We start from the raw sequence: 23534 nt of genomic DNA, 5'->3' as shown, positions 1-23534 counted from the left end.
ATACCGAAGTTACATCTGGCAAATGCGATCTGAAATTAGATTTTTTTTTTTTTTTCCTTCAGGAAGAAGTTGCCTGCAAAAAAAATCATGCTTTCCCCACTAAAATTGCTCACCTTGGGGTCCTTTGTTAATCTGAGAAGATCTTTGACATGTCTGTAAAGCTACGTAAGCTCTTCAGCTTGGCTGTGTTAGAGGGTCAGCATGCTAGCAGACATGGGTCTCCATATACTTCTATAGAAGAATGTACCAGGTTGTTTTCTGATGGGATCAAAGCGAGCAGGAATTCCTCAGAGGTGCTCTGGGGGAAGGGAGGCCCTATGTGGTGCAGGACAAAAGGTGAGAGTGGTACCAGAGCCAGTTGCCAGACCTAATATGCTTGACACGGTGTCCTTAGGACAACAAGCTGTGGGTAATCATGTTGGATAGGCAGATAGCATAAAGATACTGGATTTATTTAATTGTGGAACTGATGAAGAGGTCACCCAAAGCATGCACAGTGAAGCTATGTGGGGGGAATGAAAAGGACTTGGAACCTTTCCCTTCTCTTAATCCCCAGTGCCCATCCCTGTGCACCATGGGCAGCAGCAGATTGAAGCAGGGAAGTGTTGCATGCTCGTGAATGCTGTGAGAGCCTTTCTGAACATTGCTGTTTTCTGACAAAGCATGTTCTCACACTGTCCTTTGATGGCCAGAATTGCTTTGCTCAGTGCTTAACCCTGACCATCTGTGATCTGAAACCCTGTGGGGTGAAGAGGATCGGAAGCATCACTATAAAAGCCAGTGTTAAAAGACATGCTTTTAAAAAGTATACAAAAAGTAGCAGGAAATCTTGAATCATTTCCTACCAAAGGAAAGGTGGTGGACTGAACCCTCTTGACTTCACCATGAGTCACCGCGTCCCAGCCATGCGCTGGTTAGGAGAAGGGGAGGACCGACCCCAGAGCCATGGCTTTGAGTTCAAGATGATCAACAGGCGAGTTCAACCATTTCATGAAAGTCTTCTGGAGATGACTCACAGCTCTGCCTTAATGCTGCAGCCTGTGAGCTAAAGCATGTGATTTGGAGAGTGCAAGTGGAGGTATCTGCCACAGATCCATCAGGCTTTTACTGCAGGTGGAAACTCTCAGCACCTTGTTGAGTAATGCAGTCTGTAAGCATGATGAGCCATTTCCCATTATTTTAAAGTAAAGAATAAGGAAAAGGTGATTTTTAGAACAAAAACTAGTTTATTTTGGCTTTTATAATTTCAGATTTTCATAGTTTTGCATTTTTTTCCCACAGGACCTCCATCAGAATGTGAATGCATGGAGTTCCTAGAAAAACAACCGAGGCGCGCCTCCGGGCCAGCTCTGCAGGACGTCTGTGATGGGTGAGTGCAGAACGGCCATCGCTGGGGCACGAGCGATTTTCAAATATGTTGGGCCATAAGTAAATGTTGAACAAGTGTATGGTGCCATAAAGGCAAGATAATAGTCTGAATGGACAAATAGAGTTGCCAAAGACTCTGCTAAATCTTGAAGACAGCTGGAAAAGGACTGAACAGTATTTCTCTCTGCAGTTTTATGTGCAAAGCACCTCTGGAAAGCCAGCCAGCCAGAGGTGCTGTTTCTCAGGGCGGTAGCCTTGGTGCACTTCACATACTTGGTGGTGATTGGGGAACATGGAGGACGGTCTGGGTCGGTGTACTGAAGATGTCTCAGTACTGCTCTGCTAACGTGGCGTATTTCAGAGAGGCAGACTTTAACTGAAGGATCTGGAAGACATTTGGGCCTGCAGCAGATCTGGTGAGTGACAGGTTGAAGGGTCCAGCTGGAAACTTTGGCAGAGCTCGCGGAGTATGTGATAAAACAGATTAGGACTGGCATGGAACAAAACAGCCTGAGATTATCTGTTGGAAGATCTCGAATTAACCCATTACCCTTGGATTCACACGGAGTACAAGCTGCCTGTTTGTCTCCTGATGGGTGGGTAACCTGGCATGCTGGTGGTGCAGGTGTGAGAGCAGCTCAGGGGTCGCACAGAGAGGAGCTGATGCCCAGGGTCCTGCAGTGCTCAGAGCCAGAGCCCTGCAGAAACCTCTGCCTCTTTGGGCACCAGTGTGGTACATGGGGGTGATGGCAGCCTGAACTGTGCAGGATTATCCTTCAGATGGATATTATTGTTGCAGCAGAAGATGAATGAACTAACAATCTGAAAACAGAACATTTACTGATTTTAAATTGAAAATTGGTGCATCATCCCATGTATTATCCCTCTTAGCCCTGAAAGGGAAGTCAAACAGAGTGGAAGCTGAACACTCTTGGCTTTTTGGTGGCTGGCTAAAGGAATGAGTTAGGGGTAAATAAATAGAAAAGATTTCACTGTGATAACAGCTGGGGAAAGTGCTCGTTATTGTGTTAAGCATATTCAAGTCATTGGTGTTTTTAAATTTGGGAGTTGGTTCACTGAAAGGTCAGGGACTGAATCAATGAGGAGGAGTTTTGAGGATGTCTCCAGGCAATGAGAACCTCTGCACAGAGTACGCCTAGAGCTGAGAATGCCCTCCTGCCCAAAGCCATGTTTCAAGAACATTTCCCTTCCGCTAAGGCAGGAATTGAAAGATGAGCAGGATTTCTACTCTTGGTGTCAGATGCTGATGTTCCCTTTGTTTTTTCTTGGTTATAGCAGGGGTGAAAAATGGAATATATAGGTAGTGCTGAAAAAGAGAAACTGAAGGTGAAAAATACCCACTGCTGCTGGGAAATCTGAACTGCCGTTTTGAGGGGAAGCAAAGCAGCAAGGGCTGCTGTGGGCAAGGTTGGTGGTCTCCCTCACCCTGTGTTCAGTGCTGTTCTATCTGCAGCAAAGCACCAGGATCGCTGTGGGAATCTCCTTTTCACAGAGATGACAGCTTGAGAACTTCCCCATTGTTCTCTGGGGCGTATGCTTCACAAGCTGTGGTGTGTAAGAGGTGTGCAGGGAGCTTTTAGGGTCAGCAGCATTGTCTGTTCTTGCTGTGTTAGGGCATTAAGAGCTGGGCAGGTGGCACAGGAGAAAGTAACGCCCTAGGAAGTGTCCTAACCTCCTGCAGAACGAGCACAGCATGCAGGGCAGTTTGTTAGAGGAATGAACTGTAGCTTGTACCTGGCTGCCCTCTCAAATCTTGCCGAGTGGTGTGTGCAAGCATCCATCCAGCAGCGCCTTTTAAAGTGGTTGAAAATAAACATGGCAATATATAATGCAGACCAGAGCAGACTGAGGCAGTGAACTCTGGAGGAGTGTACAGTCAGCTCCAGAAAATAAGGATGCTGTGGCACATGATGTTCTCTGGTCCTTTTTTTTTCTTTTTTTTTTTTTCTTTCAGTAATGATGGGAAAGGTTCAGTTATTTATATCCTTGCTAGTGTGTACTGGGAGGTAATCTGAGATATTGCCCACTCTTACTGAGATATTTACAATCTCAGCAAAATATTCTGCTCTTTTATCTTGGAAACATGCAAGGAGAGAATGAGCATGAGCATGCAAATGAGAATCTACATTAGTGATGTGGATTAGCCAGGCTTGCTGTGGACGAGAGCTACTTGTTGCCATTCACCCAGAAATACATGGCATCGTGTCACACTGATGGCTGGAGTGCTCAGGCAGGGTATCAGAGGGAGGATTGCAATTTTTTTTTTTAATTATTGTTTGTTTGTTTGCTTGTTTGTGATAGCACAACTCCATGGGAAATAATGTTTGGTCCCAGAAACAGGTTTGCAGGAACTCCTGGGAGGCATCGTGAATGCTCAGGCATTCAGGTACACACCCCAGAGAATAAATGGGGAATTGATACATGTGAATAGACCATGGGTCTGAATAATCATTCTCCCAAAGTCTCCAGGGAATGCTGCTAGTCTGAACACTGCAGGAGGAGAGCTAGGATTTATTTGGTGAAGATTCACTTACCATAAATAAATAAAAATAAATAAGTAGGCTAAATGAGTAATGAATAGTTCAGCCAGCTCTAATGCTAAATAAACAGACTGAATGGTAATGAATATATCGGAACACATTTGAACTGGAGCTAGAAATCCAAGGAGAAATAACTGGCACTTAAATTAACGCTCAATATAAAATATAAATATATGATATAAAATATAGATCTTTTTTTTTCTCCTGAGATTTTAAAGATTCATCTGCTCTCAGTGTTTGCAAGGCTTGAGCTCCACACGCTGCTCAGTGCCGTACAGTGACATACATCACAGAAGAGTTGTAAAATTCCTTGATGTATGCTTTTGGACAGTAGCTATATTTGTAGCGGCTCTCATGGAGGGTGGTATTTATACTGGTAGGAGAGTACTTTAAATTCATGCAGCTATCTCCATATAAAGCATTTTTATAGGATTTTCCACACTATGGGGGGTTGCACGACTTTAATTATGCAACTCAAGCCGAATCGGTAAAACTTCTGTGTGAAGATAAGCCCTTTAGCAAGGCAGACTCCTGCGCCTGAACTTAAAAGAAAATCATTTTCTTCTTGTGAGTTCCCCCGAGAACAGCAGGAAAAATCAATAGCTGCTCCGGCACGCAGGAGGGGCTGCTCTTTGCAGGCAGCCCTGGGGTGTTGCAGTGCACGTGCTGCCTTGTGCTCCGATCCTGGCGTAGCTGAGGTCGCCCACCCCTGGGTGGCACGAGGCTGCCCGGGGGCCACCAAGTGCTAATCAGACACTTGTGGCCACTTGAGTCCACTTAGCAAATTTGGTAGGGCTGCAAACAGCGGTGGGAGTCAAAGACTGAAGAGCAGCTCGAGTGAAACTGGCTGATCAAGGCAAAGAAAAATCAGCGTGCAGATGGAGCTGCTGAAAAGGGGCAAGATTATTTTCTTTGGAGAAACCATGGCTGCTCTTTCAGGGAGGGCAAAACACCTGGGGAGCGGGATGGGACCAGCTTTGGGCCTTCATGGGACCGGTCCTGGTTGATGGGCTGGGGACATCCTATTCCAGGCATGGCTGGTGGCTGGGAGCTGGCAGGTGGAGATGCTTGTTTGCTCACTCAGGCTTTGTAGAGCAGCAGATGCTGAGGCCCACTGTGGGGTTAGAAGCGTTTTGGAGACCAAGTGGCAGCTAGAAATTGATACCAATATCCCTGTGGTGGGCAGGCTGAAAATTATATGTCTCTAAGGACATGGGGTGACAGCATGGTGGCATCGATAGGGAAAGGAGCCAGAGGAGCTAAAAATCACTGGTTCACATGATTTTAAAAAATGGATGGAGAAATGCTTTCCCTTCAGGTTGTCTCCATCGCTGTGTTCTGCAAAGCAGCTTTTGAGGGCAGAACACATCTGTATTCTGACTGCACTACACAACACGCAGAATGTAAGAACTTAGAAGAAACTAATAAGGTATGTAGTCCCCCAATGTGAGCTGAAATGAAAAAATGAGAGCTTTTTGCTTTATTATAATAGCGTGGAGCAGAGTGAAATAATGGCTCTGCATATGAAATAGTTAGGAGGATAATCAACCCAAACCTCCTATGATCCTACAATAGAGGCACCAACACTGGAGGCAGGCAGTGGAGTTAATAAATTAAGGTGCAACTAAAATAGATTCATGGTCATTTAACAACGTGTCAGGGCTCCTAGAAAAATGAGTATAATGTATTTAAGTCTAATGTAAAAATAACTTTAAACAGAAAAGAATGAAGGAAGGGGAAAATGGGAGAAGATTTATTGCAGCAAACAGCTGAGGTCAATTTGCTTTCACAGCAGATGAGAAGAAAACAGCACATGTATGCCAGGAGCTGGCTGTAGCACTTCCTCCTTCCTTCTGTAGGAAGCAAAATAGGTTGAGAAAGTATCTGAATGCTCTTCTGGTGAGTTGCTCAAGTGCCTAGGAAAGGCCAAGTGTGAAGCCTCATCTTGAATTTTCCTGGAGCAGTCGTTTTCCACAGAAGTCAATAGCCTCGTTTCATGAGAACCAACCTCTGATCACCAGCTCAGGACTTGGCTGCCCAGCAAATATTCACATGGGGTTTTTGTTGTATTTGGGAGGGAGGGTTGGTGGAATTCACTTGAGCCATTGGTATTTTATTTTCTGTTCCCTCTACATTGTTGTCAGCTTGGGAGACATCACTGTCTGCTGGGTTTCTATCTAAGGATGGCAGTCAGCAATCCAGCTTGGGCAGAGCAGATGTTGCCAGCGATTCCCTGGCCCCTGGGAATCCATCTCTGTCTGCAGCCTTTGGCTACATAGTTTAAGAAAAATCTATGCAGTTACTTAAGTACATAATTACTTTTAAACTTTGCCCTACAGAGAAGCAGGGGGGATTCAGAGGTACCTATGCAGGCGCTCAGGTTGGCTTTAAGTCAGCCAAGGAAACGGCTGGCTGGGTGCTGGGGATGCTTTGGTGGGGGTTTGCAGGCAGAACATAAAGACCAGTTTTGCTAAACAGGCAATTGAGGACTAACCCCTCTCAGATGGACACAGTCCAAGCACAAAGCTTTGCCCTGCAGAGTTTTGTTGTAGGACGCTGAGTTGCTCCTGCAGTGCTGAAGCTGTGTCCCTGCCCGTGCCTCTCCCTGGCCGTTGCACCCCTGGGCAGCCCCAGCTGCCATCAGGCAGCGCTGACAGAGGTATAATCATTGCACCTCACCCCAGGCATGTGAGGGCCTTTAGGAATGAAATATTCATTGGTTTTGCACAGTGGTCTCCCTCCAAAGGACTCTGAAATGTGAACTAGAAGAGGGTGTGGTGTTTGCAGGCAGGACCCTTGCTATTGCAATCCCTTTCCTCTGTTTCCCCTCAATGCTCCATGCAGGGCTGCATCGGCTCTGCTGGCTTTTCTGGTGAGAAATGCAGGGAATAATTGTATTTCTTAGAGCAGTATTACTTCCTCTGCTCCTGTGAAAGCATGCATGTGCCCAAACGGGCTCTCTAAGGACTGCATTTTAAAAGAGATCTAAGTGTATGCTTAAAAACCTTTCCTTTCTTCCTGGGATTAAAATAGAGACATTAATTCTGATGTTTAATGGCTTTATTGCGATGGTGCTTGCATCCCTCCCATGTTCATTTTTTGTGACTTGTTTAGCACTTAGTGTCAGTGCTGTTCCCTGAAACAGCATGCTCTAAGTGAGCGGGCTCCTGGATGACATGGATGATTTATAAATACTTTATACAGTCAGAACATATTTGTGCTGGGCAGCCGTTTATTTGGCCATTTCCAGAGACTGTCTGAGCCACTAACAGTTGCATTATAGAGACAAATGGAACTGAGTTTCTTCTCAAAAAAGGCTGCTTTTGGCCATTACCCTAACAAACATACTATTGCCAGATAAAGAATAGATAGGAAGCTTAAGCTTAAAAGATACTTCGGAAAAATAAAAACTCTGAGCTCGCCCCCTTTGAAGTTGATATGAAACTCCACTGATGTCAGCGCTGCAGGTGTGAGGCTTGAGAGAATTATAAAGCATAAGAAATATTTATGGTCTTTGCTTTATGAATCCAGTGTTTGATTTAAAGGTTGCACATCTTTACTCTAAAAATCTCTGGCTGAAATCTCTTATTGGAGGCAGTAAGCTACCCTGGACTATTAAGTCTTATAGCTATGCCTAAAAATAAATGTCAAAGAAACAGGTGCAGGTAAATGCAAGCCTTGATCCTGCTTTAAGATCTCGGCTGGATCCCTGCAGGCTAGGATCCGCCAGTGTAGATCTGACAGCAGGGTCAGTTTTGCTGGGAACTGCAGCAAAGAAATGTCCAGGTCATGTTTTCAGTGGCCTCGGAAATTTGCTTCATGCAACTGAGTTTAATGGGGCAGCAGGAAAGCAGGTTGTGTCTCTGCCCAGCCAGCTGTGTGGGCTTGAGTTTGAAAGTGCCAACCACTGTAGCTGTCTCTTGCACAGCTCATCCCCTCTGCAGCCCCTAGGCCTCGCTGCAGCAGGACTTCATTGGCATGCAGGACGGGTTTGCAGAGCCCTTTTCCCTCCTGCTCCCTCCTTCCTGAAGCTGCTGCAGGTCTTCCCAGCAGCTCCGCTGGCTTTGCTTGTTTGTTTGCCTTCCGTCATCCTACTTGTTCTCCATACTTCGAGGTCACTACACGACCGGCAGATCTGCCCAATTTATTCCTGCGTATGACAAAAGAGGCCCGGGTCAGGCAATGAGCCGTGAACTTCTCTTTCTATTTCGCTGCGGTTGTACGGCAGTGATCTGCACACTGCCAGTCATCCACCATATTGATGAGATTAGCTGGTAATTAAAAACCCAGCCAAGCCAGGCAGGGGAAGATGACTCAATTAGCAGAATGTCACTGAATCTAATTTACTTTGCTTATCACAGATTTATTCTCTAATGAATTAGAAAAGAAGAGCAGGACACCTTCAGAGGGAGATCTGGGGGCTTAAAAGCTTAAATACTTTCCAACCCCTTTATGCTCCTGGTTTGGTTTGCAGGGAGTGTGCAGATACTGCCAATTGCACCAAAAGGCTGGCTCCCAATAAAGGTACCCTAAGGTCATGCATGAGCAGGACTCCTGCTGTCAGCTGTTTCCTGAGAAAGGTGCTGGTCAGGTCAGACCTTCCCTTGCTTAGAAACCTTCGTGTGTTTCCAGGTTGAGGGCACGGAGGGGCTTTGGATGGCATTTTATTGGCATTGTGCTGGGTGAGCGTTCAATGTAAATGATGGTGGAACTGACACTGAATGTGATATTTGGCAGAGGAAAGCATGAGGGATTTCCTGGCTCCAAAAGCATGTCAGAAATAGACATTTTCGGCTGTAATGAGTATTTTAAGGTATTTCTCAGTGTTTTTCTCATTTCAGCTGTGATGTTCTGATGATTAACAATTAGAATAACGTATTTTACCAAAGCCCTTTGGAAATAGTTTAAGAGACTATTGGACAGATGTACAGCTGAATTTGTATGTAAAGTGGAGGCTATAAACCATTAGCTCTCCTGCTCTCTTCATAGTAGATGGCGTAGCGTATTATGGGTGATTTAAGTGAGGATATTACCAGGCCTTGAGCTCTTAATCTGATCTGCATGACAAAACCCACATGGCTTTATGGGGTCTTAGTGATCTCACTGGGGCTGTACGGGGGTCTGTACACAGCAGGCACACAGTAGGATCAGGGTTATAGGCTGTGGGGTGGTCACTCCTGTTAGAGCTCGTGCGTTGCTGATCCATACCTGTGCTTTAAAGGCTGGTACGACAATTTCTGTTTGGGCAAGGAGACTATAACTGGAGCAAAACATCTAATTCTGATAACTGCTCAAGTAATAATAAATATAATAGAAAATATGAAGCTTTTAAAGCTTCCAAAGCTATTAGAGGATCTCAAGAGAGAGACTTAATCCACACTGGCATCTCTACCAGTCCAGCGAGCAGTTTTGGAAAGTGTAATGAGATGTATGCTTTTTTGTAAGCATATACGTGTATGTTGATTGCAGAAGGGAGAGAAGGGTTCATAATGAGAATGAATAGGATGGGAAGTCATCTCTATTTCTGTCCTGAATCCATTACCAAGGCATGAGAAATGTCAGTTCAGAGTGAGTCTGGAACTGCCCCTAAAATTCAGTACTTCCTCTAAATGTGTAACAGCTTCAGCAGAGAAGAAAAGTTTAGACATAGATTGCTGTGCACAGATGGACACAAGTATTCTGCAGCTCTGAATGTTACACTTTAATATTCTTTCCTGCTATTTTCAATCCCTGCTCCCTTATTTCTTGCCCCAGTAGTTCTCCATATCACTGAAAGCAGTTTGTTGAGCAATGTGTAGTCATCACAGCACTTCTCTACCATATCTCAATTGCAGCAGGCTGGTTGGTTTCCAGAGATGTGGCCATTGCCAAATGTACCTCTCTAAACTGGAGAGAGGAAAACTCACTAAGGTATTCTCATTAAGCTAATAATGACAAGGAAGTTCAGATCCTCTCCACTGAGTCACCAGAGTTACAGAGCCAGGAGATTCTGTGTCATGTTCAAATGCTGTCAGCAGCTCTTGCTAAATGACTGTTTTGTATGTGTGCACTTGCTGAGATCATGATTCTGAGGGTTCTGTAAACTAACTATAAAAATTATGACTGGTTGGAGTACTGATACTAATGTACTATAACTATTACTAATTCCATTCTAGCTCAGCTGTTAATATGGTATTGCAATTTCTTGCAGATTTTGAGAGGAGATTGCAAACCACAGATAACTTTAGCAGGTCTGTGTCGTAGCAGCAGCGGAGTTGGTGTGTTAAGTAGCAGGGGTTAATGCAAAAGGGGTAGGAGTGAGCAGAAGTGGTGAAGAAAGCTGGGGAGCTCCTCAAGGATCCAAGGATGAGAAGCCGTACCTTGATGCTGTGAAAGAGGAGAGAAGCTGAAGGATCTAATCACCAAAGCTTATGGGGAAGAGCTGAAAGTGGACTGCAGAGGTTAGGAAGCCTGGAGGTGTGGGTGCTGGATGCTGCAGGTGATGAATGAACTGCTGTACCAGTGCACAGGAAACAGAGAGGGTATGCGGGGATGTGCAAGCTACTGAAAGCCTATCAGTTAAAAATGAAAGAGGCGAGGTAAAGACAGTGGCATTAGAGGAGCTGGTTCTGCTACACACTGTAAATCTCAGGGACGGGAAAGATCAAAGAGGAGTGGATCCTGGGATTAAGACTGTTGAAGGAGAGTCCCCCCGAGGCACTGGCTGTACGAGCCAGCTCAGCTATTGCTGCTGGGCTTGCAAGCAGTGCCATGGAAAAGGAGCGTTCAAACAGCTCCTAAGCCCTGTGGTGCGGCATCCCTCCTCCCCACAGGACCTCAAAGCGCTTCATAAAATCAGACACATCGGGAAGAGATCTCTGTCAAACCAAATGTTTATTTTAAGTGCTCTTACTGGAAAATACAGGGGATGAAAGGGACTTAAACCTCTCAGGCTCACATGTAAACCAGTGACAGTCCTCTGTGCTGATGTTTTAGAGAATCTTTTTTTTATACTGCCATCATCCATGCATGGCTCTCCCTTAACTCCTCAGGGGGCTCTGTCCCTTGTTGCTCCCCTCTCTGTAGCGAGACAGCCATGGTCCATTTACCTGGAGAGGATTTGGAGGCAGTGGGAATGCAATACGGAGAGAGGGAATGAGGTGTTCTCTCAGCACACAGACACTTAGTGCCAGAACCAGGAGATTAACTCGTAAAGGCACCAGGAAGTTGTAACGTGAAAACATTGCTGCCCAAGCAGCCAAAACTCAGCCTCAATTGCAGTTATGTAAATGTCCTGTGCCATGGAGGAGAACCAGAGCCCTGAGAAGAGAGAGCTGTAGGAGAGGGAGCTGGGGCTCCTGAAGTCCTTGTCCCTGTTCCCCATCTGCTCCTGCATGCCCGGACCCAAGTGTGAGGCTGCTACACGTGGTTTTCCCCTCATGCTATGGCAAATCATGGGGAATCCAGCTCAGGCTTAGTCTTTTGAGGAAGATGCTTCCCTCAAACACATTTAGAAAAAAAAAGGGGGGGGGGAGAGGAGGGAGCAGAAAACTTTTTTTAATCAGCCCTTGAGAGAGTTAATGTAGGTCTTGAGCGGAGTAAGATTACGAATGCCTTAACAGTAACAGTCTCTGTCTCTGTTAGCCAACTAACGTTTCTGTCTGACCCAGCCTGTCAAGGCCTTCTACAGATGAATACCAATGACCTGGGCCTTCATTATCCCATCATTACACAAATCCTGCTGTTAATTTATGTATAGGAAAGAAGTAGCAGCTACATAAGGCTCCATCAGCTGCATAATTACTGCATATATTATGAAACGGCAGCAAAAGCAGTCTGTGAATATAAACCATCTCTGCTCATTAGAAACCTGCAAGAATTAATTAACTGGGGCCTTATCCTGCCACCTGCAGAAGGGAGGTATTGTGGTGCTGTGGCCATACCCAGCCTGCTGTAGGGCTGGGTGCCATTTTCCTTCTCTCTTTCGGTGGTATTTGAGTTCTTGGAATGCAGGTCCAGAGTAAACCTTTAAAACAACTGAAATGAATCCGTAGTTCAAATAGAAAATGAAAGGGTTTAGGAATTTTCCATGAGTGACATTTATATTCCAAGATTAATTTGCTAGCGCAGTCCTTATAACTTCCCAGGTTTCTGTTTGTTTATGTACCAGAAAAATGTGCTCCGCTAGACCGACTGTAGCGATTAGTTAAATTACTCATACATCCATTATTAGGAAGAAAAAAAATCACCAAAAACCTCTGTTCCACTTCGAGCCTACGTTTGTTTACTGCCACCTGTTAATAACTTTCTGCTTGAATGATGGCCACTCATTTTGTTTATGGCTCTTGAATGTCAACCGTGTACATATTTTTGAAACCAAATTCAGGCTGGTAGATTCGGGTACCTATGGATGCATGTTTTCATGACCGCTTTTCAAGAGGAGTGGCATCGGGCTTTATCCAGTGTATGATGTGAGTGACACAGAGGGTTTGGTACTTAATTAAATGGGGGGGGCTTGCTTACCTTCCCAGCTGATGTAGGTTTACATACAGGTAAAGGAAATCACAAAAATTGATGCAATTCCTGCAGCATTTAGATTATCAGAGAGAACAGTCATACACGGATGGGCATCCACTACAGTGGCTGGCTTTGGAGAAGAGGTGGCTGCCACACAGGATGGATTTCCAAGCCCAGGGAAGAGGAAAGGTTCTTGCTTTCAAAACAGACAGATGCATGCCTTGAGATTGCATAGATAGTGTGAGAAAATTTCGTACTTCCCAAAAGCTGTGTATTCATCATGGTAGGTGGAGGGAATAGGTAACCAGGGTGTGAAATGGGGAAACAGCTAGAGAAGGGAAGACAAACAAGAAAGGCAAAAAAATGCAGGTAATTCAATCATGATTCCAGGCTCTGGGGATTGGGTTCTCTGTGCACCTAAACATGGGCTTGCATGGGAAATGAACGCTGGGAAAAATAGCTCCTTGGTGTTAACCAGCCCTGCTCTGTCAGCCGGGGCAGGGATCGCTGTGACTGTTGTTCCTAATTTCAGGTGAGCGTGGGAGTTGTGGTTAGCAGTCAGACACCTCCATGCTGATAACACCGATTACACGTTTAATGCTGAATTTCTCGCAAAACACAGCAATAGCAAGTCTCCTTTGAGTCAATTCTGGCATGAAAGGAGGAAAAGCTGCATTTCCCAGGAAGGAGTCTGCTTATTCTTTTCAAGATGATTGAGTCCTTTTGAGTTTATAGCTACTTTTTAAAGCAAACTGCATGTTTTCAGCAAGATTTTTTTTTGTTTTGTTTTGTTTTTGTTTTGTTTTTAATACTCCTTCTTTGGAAATTGAAGTATTGCTTTTCTTTTGCTGTTTTGTTTGTAGAATCATATAAAGAATATTTGTTTATTCACACTTGTACTATGGGTACGTTACTGTGTCGTTTTTGTTTTATTTTCCCTTGGGAAAGGCCATGTTTGCTGCCCTGCTTTTGGATGCTGTGGGAGCCATGGGGTCACCTCTTCTAGAGGGGCTCAGAGACGTGCTCCAGCAAGGCTTAAAATAACTCGCTTCTGAAGCTTTCTAAAAGGATGTAAGGCAATCAAGTCCATCAGGCAGGGGCATTTTTATTTGGATCATTTCTTCCACCAAATAAAATAGATATAGTGTGCCCTCGCTGAATGAGATATATAAAAACTGATAAAATCAGATTTGCTCAAACTGATTAGATGTACGTAAAACTATAGTTTATTGACCTTTCTTGTAAATTCTTATTTTTCATGGAGTGCATTTACTAAAGGAAAAGGTTGCGAGTTTCTATCTACAGTTATTTCTGTTTCTGTCTCACATGTTCTTTTTGGCTATGAGAGACAGTCTTCAAAGCTGATTTTAATTCGAATGTCTGTTGTCTTCATGAATTCTCTTCCGAGATATGTACTTTCATTTTGTCTACTGGAAGTTTCTATTAATAGTTAGGTCAAACTGTGTGATGTCAGCATGCCTTTCTCAGGGGTAAGTTTTACAGAAGCTGTCAACTTAATAAGATAGCAATAAATTTCATTTAATATAAATCAGGACTTTCACAACAGTGTCTTTAAGTGGTTCATTTTGTCTGACAAACTGAAAGGTCTTGTGTTGCGTTGGCTTGCCTTGGTGGGATATTTCAAACGCCTGATATAATGAGGCCTTTTTCTCGTGTCTTTGGCTTCTCCGGCATAAATGCGTTGCTTCATTAGCAATTCCCTGTGAATGCTTCTGGTAAGGAGTGATTACTTTTCTTTACAAGTGTTGTCACTTCTCCTGTGGCTTAATTTGGGTTGCTGTGTAAAAGACATGGGGGGCATGGGGTGGGAAGAAATTCATATAAAAATTTTTGACTCATTCTCTGTAATCTCACCCCAGCGTTTTGCTAGCTCTGATGTATTCGGCGTTTTAAAGGGTATGTCAACACAGTAAATTTTATACTGCCAATAAAACCTGTTGGTGAGCTCACTGAGAAATTTCTAGACCTTGGAAGGCAATTAATGTTTGAAATATGTAGTAATCTGTTTATTGCAACATTTTACACATCTACAAAATTAGGTTACCAGTCAGTAGCTAGCTGTAAACTATGAGGCTGCAAGATAAACCTGAAATAGTAAATAGTGTGTATTACACTGCATGATCATTTTAATAGTCTAATTTTCAAAGGGGTGTGAGATAGAAAATTCATACTGTTTCCAAGTTACTCTTGAAATATAAATAGTGGAGATACGTAGCTTGGTGAATGGATCTCTGGCACATGGTAATTACGCTGATTCTAATGATAGTTAAACTCTAGTTTCAGCTAAATGCTAATAAGTGAGGGGTAGCATCCTTAATTAAATCTGCAGACTGTGTTAGGCTGTTGTTCAGGCTTCCTTACCATCTCAAGAAAACTCCCAGTTGCCACCTAGCCAAGCAATACCTTGGGTCCCTCAGGACCACCTGTGTCCAGAGGGCTAACTGGTGCTGCTGGAAGAGGGGCTGTCGTTGCTGGTCCTGTGACTCGGAGTTTCACTGGGGGCATGTTGTGTAGCCAGTGTCTTGGAAGGCAGTTCAGTGATCCGGGAAGCTGAGCACGCCATGTCAAGAGGCAGACCCTAAGAAATCTGAGGTAGTGCTTGATCTGCAGGACCATCTGACCCTGTTTGGTCTGACTGCACCATGGTTGTGCACATAAACACCAACAGGGCTTTAGTGCTTTGCACTTAAGAGCCCTTCTTCGCTGCAGATATTTCTTCCTCCATGTATCTCCATTTTCAAGATGCTTGGAGCCCTTTGACTTTGAGATAAGGTGTTATATCTTTAAGATATGCACTCTGGTGGATGAATTATTCTCAAAAAGTGCTTAGATACTGCTGTTGGTGAGACAAGGCTGTAATGAAATGTCTTTGTAGGTTTTCAATGTTCTCAAATAAATTAAATTCTAGATTGTGTTAGAGGGTGTGTTGCCTTTTTGTGGTGGGTTTGTTGGAGCTGCACGCATCTCACATCTCTGCCAAACTGAACTTGAGCGCTCGTTCCCTCGTAGCACTGAGCCTCTTCAGCTCCTGAACATCAGGCTCACTTACTGCAGTTCTAAGAGTCAAAACGTTGAAGTGGCTGGGGAGGGCTCTTTAAGGATCTCTTGACGTCTTGAACCACAGTTTAATGAATTCCTTTGCAAGATGCATAATGAAGAGCTTGCAGGTTTCTATCAGTAGCTAAGTAAATCTGTCATTATCACTTCTGTGCAAGGTACGAACTCAAGACAAGGAAGGATGATCTGGTGCAAGTACGATGGCTGCTAATGTAATCCAGATCTCATATGCGCCTCCTGCAAATTGCAGTTAAGGTACTCAAATTCTTACAGACTAAATTCAAAGTTTCAGCCTAACCAAGAAGAAAATACATGACCTGGTTCTCTGCTCATGCACATCAAGTTACACCAGACTATTCTAGACTTCTGTCCATGGAAGGGAGAAGCACCAGTGAGCGCAGAAAAGTATTAGCCAAAGAGCTCTGGCTTTTTTCATTGCAGAAGTCAGTCATGAACAATTGGTGCCGTTCAGGGCTGCAGCAGACAATTGGCAGAAGAAATCTTTTTCCTTTTTGTCTCATTGACACTAGAACATCCTTTTCTTGATATTCTTGTCTAGCTAATGGCTAGTTAGTAACAACCCTTTCTTCCTGAGGAAGTTCACAGGGAGGCCAACCTAAGGCCAACCTTGAATTTGCTGAAATGAAGGCGCTATTATATGGGTTTAGTCTGGGACACAGGATAGAAATAATGATTTCCTGATACTGATGGACAGAGGGCAGAAATCTAGGACCTTTCTTTGCCCTTCAGCAAACTCAACCATGAAAAAGCAGATATTGCTCTTCTATCTAAAAGGAGAAGAAAGGGCCCAGCAATATGTAATAAAATAAGTGTTAGGAGAGACAAACCTAAAAAACACTTCTGTCTCTCAACTGCTGAAGTCACACTAAGGAGTCATTCCTTTTTCTGCCTTGTTCACTCTTTATATTCAAAGTTTAAGTAAATATATAGTTTTACTTCACCATGCTCACCATGCTCCTGCCACCAATTTGACTGAGGTCTTTTACTATATGTGATTGAAGCAAGGCATCGGTGCTATCAATCTGTAAAGGAAATTTGAAGACACTTTTTGTCACCTCTAGTTGGCAAAGAAACTCTAATCTAGCCTCATTGATAACATCTTCAAGTCACCCAAATTTCTGGCCTTAATAATGGAAGCAGCATTTTGGTTGGAATTGAGTGAAAGAAGAGTAAATGGGGGGGAGTTCAGCTCTGCTGTTCTTTACATCCAAACTTTTAGAAAAGTTCTGAAAGAAATGGATGAAAAGCAAGTAGACCAAACCTGTTAGAAGTAAGACAAGAAGGAAGTAGGTGTAGTCAGAGGTCTGATGTATTTTGATTGCAGTCGTTGATTTGATTAACTGATGGTTTCTGCATCCAGGTAGTGTAGGGGATTGCTGGCCCTTGGTGAGCTGTGCTGCAATGTAGGGAGGCCAGGAGATGTGTAGGCAAAGCTTGCAGGGGCATGGTGGAGCCACCCAACCTTCAATGCAGCGAGACTGCTAGGCAGGAGGAAAGCCTCCAGGTAGGAGAGCATCTTCAGGGAGAGGGAGAAATGGGTCATGAGGGAGGAATCGTCCACCAGCTAGGGGATCTTCCCACCAGGAGGAATGTCCCCACTGGTACAGGCAGACTGGCTGTAGTGCTGGGAGGGTTTGATTATTAGAAATTGAGACCCACATCGACCACTAGTCTCATAGGAGTGTTAATAAGTGCAGTCTGTTAAGCAAGAAGTTAAAAGACAGGACTTTCATGGCTCTGAGGGGAACTGCTGGGAAAATAAAACACTACATGGGACTTTAGCTTCTGTTTGTTTACTTATAGAAAAATAAAATTAGAAGATACATGGATAAATATGATTTCATGAGAAAGTTAAAATAGGTTTTATACAAAAGGAAGTTATGGCTTAGAAATGAGAATTTTCTAAGACGATCATGTATATTAGGGTTATCCAGCTGATGTTCATTGTTAGTCTGACACTAACGGCTAAGCTCTCAATAAGGGAAAGCACTTTGGTTAAAGGACAGCAAGCAAATGATAAAAATGATGATTTTTACACTGGAGGAATGCTATTGATGGGCTTTCTGTGGATTTTAGGTAGAACCTATGCCATTCAACACATTTATAAATGGTCTGGAAAAGAGGATTAATTAATAGCGGGATGATAAAATTTACTGAAATGGAATATTCAGGGTGGTAAAAACTAAAATTGACTGCAGAATACACATGATAAAAAGTGACTGAATGGCAGCACAGAACCAAAGGTTCGGTATTAATAAATGCAAAGTAATATACGTGGGAAAAATAACCTTAAGTATTCATACACTTTGATGGGGTCTAGATTAGCTATTTCCACTGAGGAAGGTGCTCTGAAAGTCATTGTGAATATTCCTCTGAAAGCATCAGCTAATTCTAGCAGCAGTCAAAAAAGCAAATTGACTCTTGTGAATTATTAGGAAAGGAAGTGAGAACAATCCACAAAACATTATGTTACTCTATAAAGCTGTGCTCATCTCTCTGATTTGGTATGCTATTAAAGTCCTCATCTCAGAAAGGATATAAGTAGGGCTAGTGTGGAGACAGGCATGAATATTATTATATAGCTTCTGTGTGAGAAGGCTACAAGCCTTCATCTTGGAAAAATAGATCACTGAGAAGAAGATCAAATAGGGCTCTGTAAAATCAGCAGTGGTGTGGATTGGGTTGAATTAGGGATGATTTTTTTTTCTCATTGTTTCTCAATAAATGAAAAGCAAGAATAGAAATAGGCAATACATCTCAAATACAAAATAAAAAAGGAAATCTCTTGTGCCACTTAGGGTGTAGAAATCAGTCATGGGGAATGTAGAGTTTAAAGCTGTAAGTGGTATAGGGAAAAATTGGGCAGGTTTCTGAAGGGTTGATGTGTGGCTAATCAGCATGCTGGTGCAATGCACTGCCAGTGTCTAAGAGCTTCCTAAATCAGGGTGGCGGGATTGTAGGGGAGGGAGTGCGCCATGGCTGTCTTCTCCTTGTTCCATAAATATGTAAGGTATTGCTGTCAGAGGCAGGGTGCTGAGCTGATCAGTATGGGTATTCCTCTGTTGAACTAGGCAGGTGAGAAAGATGATATTTTGGGATTGTGATCAAGTCATATCTGCCAAAAAAATCTTGCCTGCCACTTGCGTGTGGAGGATCAGAGTGCTCAAGGACAATAAGCTTAGGATTTTTGGCCCACTGGGAGGTGCTTGCAATGTCCGAAGCCTGAGCACAACTTCCCAGTGGCTTGTAAGGAGAAGATCACTTACTACCAGTTGACCCATTCAGACCATATTCTTTCAAAATTTCAGAACTGAAGAAATCCAAGCAAGCCTGGGTACAGTTAGGGCCCTTGAAGGCTCTTGCAACTTTATTGGTGATTAGGGGGTGCTTCAGCTGGGACTGCACATGAAGCCACCCTTAGTACAAACAGAGCAAAGAGCTTGAAAGCTGCTATGGCATCATTCTTACTCTTTGCGTGGGCACCAAGTCCTGTGTTGCTTTTTTAATTTTTTTGGCTTTTCTTCCCCCCTCAAGTCTTGCAAAGATTTTCCTTCTGTCTTATATGACTTGCCAAGCACTTGTCCCAGTTCTGGCAATCACATACAAAGAGAGATGAATACATCATAAAATGTATACGGCTTGAAGAGTTTTATGTCTTTTAAAGAGATCAGCTTGCCTTCCCCACAGTAAAACAGTTTGCGATCTGTGGATGAAAAAACCCCAGAGCTGTATAGAACAATGAACGCACTAAAACCCTCTGGGATAAATCCTACAGTGTTAGGCAGGCCTGAGATAATTATCGTTTTCCAGCAGAGGAATGAGGCAGCAAGCTGCGTAGAGTTCTGAGTTTTATCTGTTCTCTTTCTATCAGCAGAGGAAGAACTTTCATGCTCAGTTGGTATGAAAAAATGTAATGAAACTCTACAGCAACTAACTTAAAAGCAGAATAACTCATTAGGACTTCTGTCCTCCAATTATGTCCCAATTTGCTTACCCCATCAGGTGCCGGTTAAATCCCACTTTATTTTGTATTTCCATCTATCATTCCAGCAATCGCTTTGATGCCTTTGAGGTTTATCTTGGCTGGTGTCACGGTACTGACTGTGACTTAGACTGCAGACTGGAGTGTGGAGCTACCTTTGGACATGCTGACCTGGCCATAGCTGTGTTGGGTTCAGAGATTACCACCACCCCCAGCTTGTCCTATCCTTTTCCCCTGAGGTTTTCTGCACTCTTCAGCTCTGCCAGTATAACTTCCACATCTAAATAGAGTAGTCACAGAATCACAGGAAGGCTGAGGTTGGAAGGCACATCTAGAGTCTGCCCAGTCCAAGTCCCTGATCAAAACAGGGTCAACTACAGAGAGTTGCCTGGGGCCACGTTTGAGTTTAGAATATCTGCAAGGATGAAGACTCCACAATCTCTATGGAAAACATGTTGCAGTGTTTGATCATCCTCACAGGAGAAAATAGCTTTTTCTTATGTTTGAATGGATTTTTTTTTTGTATTTCAGCTTGTGCCTGTTGATTCTTGTGCTGTCACCTAGAAGAGTCTGGCTCATTCTTCTTTACTTGTCCCCACTTGGTATTTACATACACAAATAAGTCCTCCACCACCCTAAGCCTTCTTTCCCCAGAATGAACAAACACGCTTCTCTCTGCCTCTTGCATGTCAGGTGTCTCAAGCCTTTATTAACCTTAATAGTCTTTTGCTGGACTTTTTTTGAGCACCAGCCTGTCCAGAAGTGGCCACAGACAATAGCACTCCAGAGAGGGCTCCCCAGGGCTGAGCAGGGGTGAACAACTACCTCTTCCACCACTGGCAATGGTCTGCCGTGGATGACCCAGGCCCTGCCAGGATGCTGTTGGCCGCCTATGCTGCAAAGGTATGTTGCTGGCTCACGTTGAGCTTGGTGTCCACCAGCACCCAGCTCCTTTCCTGCAGAGGTGCTAAACCTCTGTGCTTTTGTTTTGTCAGAGGAACATGGGGAAATGGAAACGTTCTTAATAGTTGGTTTTTGTTTGTAAAACACAGGTCCTTTGGGCAGAACTGAAAAGAGTGGATTCCAGTGGTAGCTAAGTGCATGGCTTTGAGAGGACCCCGAGGGCAGGGGTGGAAGAGAGGAAGATGGCTGGGCCGAGAGGTCAGTTTAACCCTGCTCAGCAGCAGCCAGGACAACCCAGCTGAATGCAGCCTTTGTTCCTCAGAGTGGTGAAAGGCGTTAGCTGATCCTGTCTGAGCGAAGTCTGTGCAGACTTTTTGGGGGTGGGAAGGGATGGTGTTGTCTGAGGCTTGCTGGTGGCTAGAGCTGAGGGCATTTTTCACTTGCACGGGTCCAGGATCAGCAAGATGGGGGGACTGGGTGTAGAGGGACACAAGCCGGCTCCGTGCATTGGCTTTGTTAGCAGTGGGGTGGTTGCAGTGCACCTGAGCTGTGATGTCCCAAACACTGCTCCCTTCTTCCAGCTGACTCCCTGTGGGTTTGCCAGCAAAGTTCCTCACGTGTTGGGAGCCCCTGCAGTGAACGGATGGGCACGTGTCACTTATGAAAACATCTTGCTTAGCCTGGTGTTAGCAAGCCATGGAACAGTGTTGAACAAGTGCATGCGGCCATAAGGCCCAGCTCAGCAGGGATAGTGGCTCAGCTCCTGGGAGCGGGATATCTGCGTTAGTCCCATCCGGCTCTTTAAGCAGGGCTAATTAGCCCATGCATCACTTGTCTCTCTTCTGGTGCCAAATCTGGAACTAGTCTGGGTATGAATGAAGTGTACTGTGTTTATCGTGTGCTGTAAGCATGCCTGTAGGTTGCTGTGTCACTTAGGCTTAGACCCACGAAGGGATTTGGATACCTAATTCTGTGCAGCCAGCAGGAATTAGACATCTAGGTCTGCCTGAGGACCCAGTCCTGAGGCTTTTAGGCCAGTGTTACTCAAAAGATACTCAGTATGATTCAGCATGTGTAAATCAGTGTTGATCTTTTTCTGAAGAAGGGTCACCTTGATTTATGCCAGCTCAGGATGTAACATGCAGATTTTGTAGGAAGATGCTTGCATTTTCTCCTGAAACCTATGGTTGTGTCCCGGTGATCTGTATTCCACTGCAGCACAGAGCTTTTTCAAAATGTGGGAGCCATTTACAACTTCACTGCCATGCTGTGACATGATGCATTGCTTTGTAAACAGGGTCTTAAACAAACGGGGTCTTAAATCTATAAACTGACAGGGGCTTGGCAACCCTTTGAAAATGTCTTTGCCAAATACTGTACATTACAGTACCCTCTCAACAGGCTTCACAAAGATCTGTCTGTCTGAAATGTTCACATCTCTTTTGACATGATACCAAGAGGCTATGAGACTCCCTGCGGCTTATTTCCCCTAAAAAATAAGAAAAAAGCTTGATCTGTTCTGTGTGTAAAATGATATGTCTGAAATGCATGGTATGCAAAATTCCTCTGATAATTAATTTCTTCCAAAATATCTTCTTTTTCAAAAAAAAAAAAAAAAAAAAAGAATATTGCTTTCAATTTTGCTTTTGGCACTTGCTTGTTAAGACATCCCCCAAACATAATATCCTCCCTGCAACATCTTGGCATTTGTGCGTCTTCTCTTCCCTCTCGCCTCCCTGTTCTCTAGAAGGAGGGAAAAGAGGATGCCTGCTGTGGTGCTGCTCTGTCCCACGTTATTCTCACACACACATTTCAACTCACCTTTCAACATATATTTTTTCCCCTCTTCACCAAGACTTGGCTGTGTTTTCGTGAAGCTTTACTTTTTGCTAAGGCATCCATAAGATCATTCTAACTTACTGTTTCACAGCACTTTGTTGCTTTTAAGCAGCGAGTTGTCTGTGAGCACTCGTGTTTGGTAAGAACTTTGGCTGTCTCGCTGTGAGCGCTAGCTCTGGTGCCCAGGCTCTTGGTAATGAGCCTTCTTGGGGCTTCATTATCATGGTTTGATGTGCTGCTGCTCTGCATACTTGTGAAGACAATGGAGTCTTTGCCATGTTGTCCTACTTCAAATCAAATCGCTCCCCTCCCCTCACTGTTGCAATTTCCATGGAAGGGGACAGAATTCTTTTCTAGCTCTCTCTCCTCCATTCCTCTTCTGCTGAATGAAACTGTGTCAGCTGGAAAGGCAGTAGGATGGAGCAAACAACTGCAGAGAGCAGTTGTCACTCAATTCTCATCAACAAAAAAAGTCCCATTTCTATCTCCTCTCCTTCCTTTCCACCTTCCTGTGACCTTTCACATGCCATGCCACATCACTTTGCCTGTCAAAGTGAGCACTGCACTGTTACCTGGGATGCTCTTATAGGATTTTGTTGTAGGAACCAGGCATCTTCAGGCTGCCTGTATTTACATGTATATGTCCTTACTCGTTACTGTCGCTTAAAAGTAGAATAAAGGAAAGTAAGAAGCGAGGCAGCAGGGTTCATTGACATGGATTTGATTGGGTTTTGTCTTTGACTTTCTTAGCCCTGTAGAGTCTGCTTGATGCAAAGGTGGAGCACTGGAAACCAGCTGTAAAAATGCATGCGGGCACACCAGCCCTGTTGTGCACTCAGCAGTTCTGTTTTCCTACAGCAGTTGCTTGAAAAGCATCAGGTTCGTAGAGGTCGTATCCACTAGTGGTCTCCTTCTGACCATGTGCCAAAATGAAGCACATTGTAAAATACAGAAGAAAACAGGAAATGTAGGGAGACGACAGCCTGTTACCTAGCTTGAAATTTGTCAGAGACATCATTTCTCCTTTTTTCTAAATGAGTCATAGAGTCTTTAGCAAGTGGTTGAAAAGGACCTCGATTTGGCTGATAGCTCCTACCTTCTCCTTAATGGAGAGAATAAAGCACCTCTCCTCTAAGTAGGGCATTCTGTGAAATGTGTTGGAAATACCTGGTACAGTGTGTCCAAAAGTAATAGGAAAGAACGTTTTTTGGATGCACCTGCATGTCATTCAGGATGGAAGCAGTTAATAATCCAATTACTTTACAGCATCCTCTTCAGCTTCAATT

At 44.0% G+C, this 23534-nt stretch overlaps 1 long non-coding RNA gene across 1 annotated transcript in view; it reads left to right on the top strand.

The window, feature by feature from the left end:
* Positions 1–235: 235 nt before the first annotated feature.
* LOC309884038 overlaps positions 236–23534 on the top strand; it is a 55393-nt gene continuing 32094 nt past the window's right edge. The window contains exons 1-2 of the long non-coding RNA XR_014318542.1: positions 236–336; positions 1282–1369. This is a non-coding gene — a long non-coding RNA (uncharacterized lncRNA). The remainder of the gene's footprint in view (positions 337–1281; positions 1370–23534) is intronic.

Source organism: Aythya marila (genome assembly GCF_965140915.1).
Source record: "Aythya marila genome assembly, chromosome: 15".
Taxonomy (NCBI): domain Eukaryota; kingdom Metazoa; phylum Chordata; class Aves; order Anseriformes; family Anatidae; genus Aythya; species Aythya marila.
The sequence above is the reverse complement of the archived record's forward strand: the minus strand, read 5'-3'. Positions and strand labels throughout refer to the sequence as shown.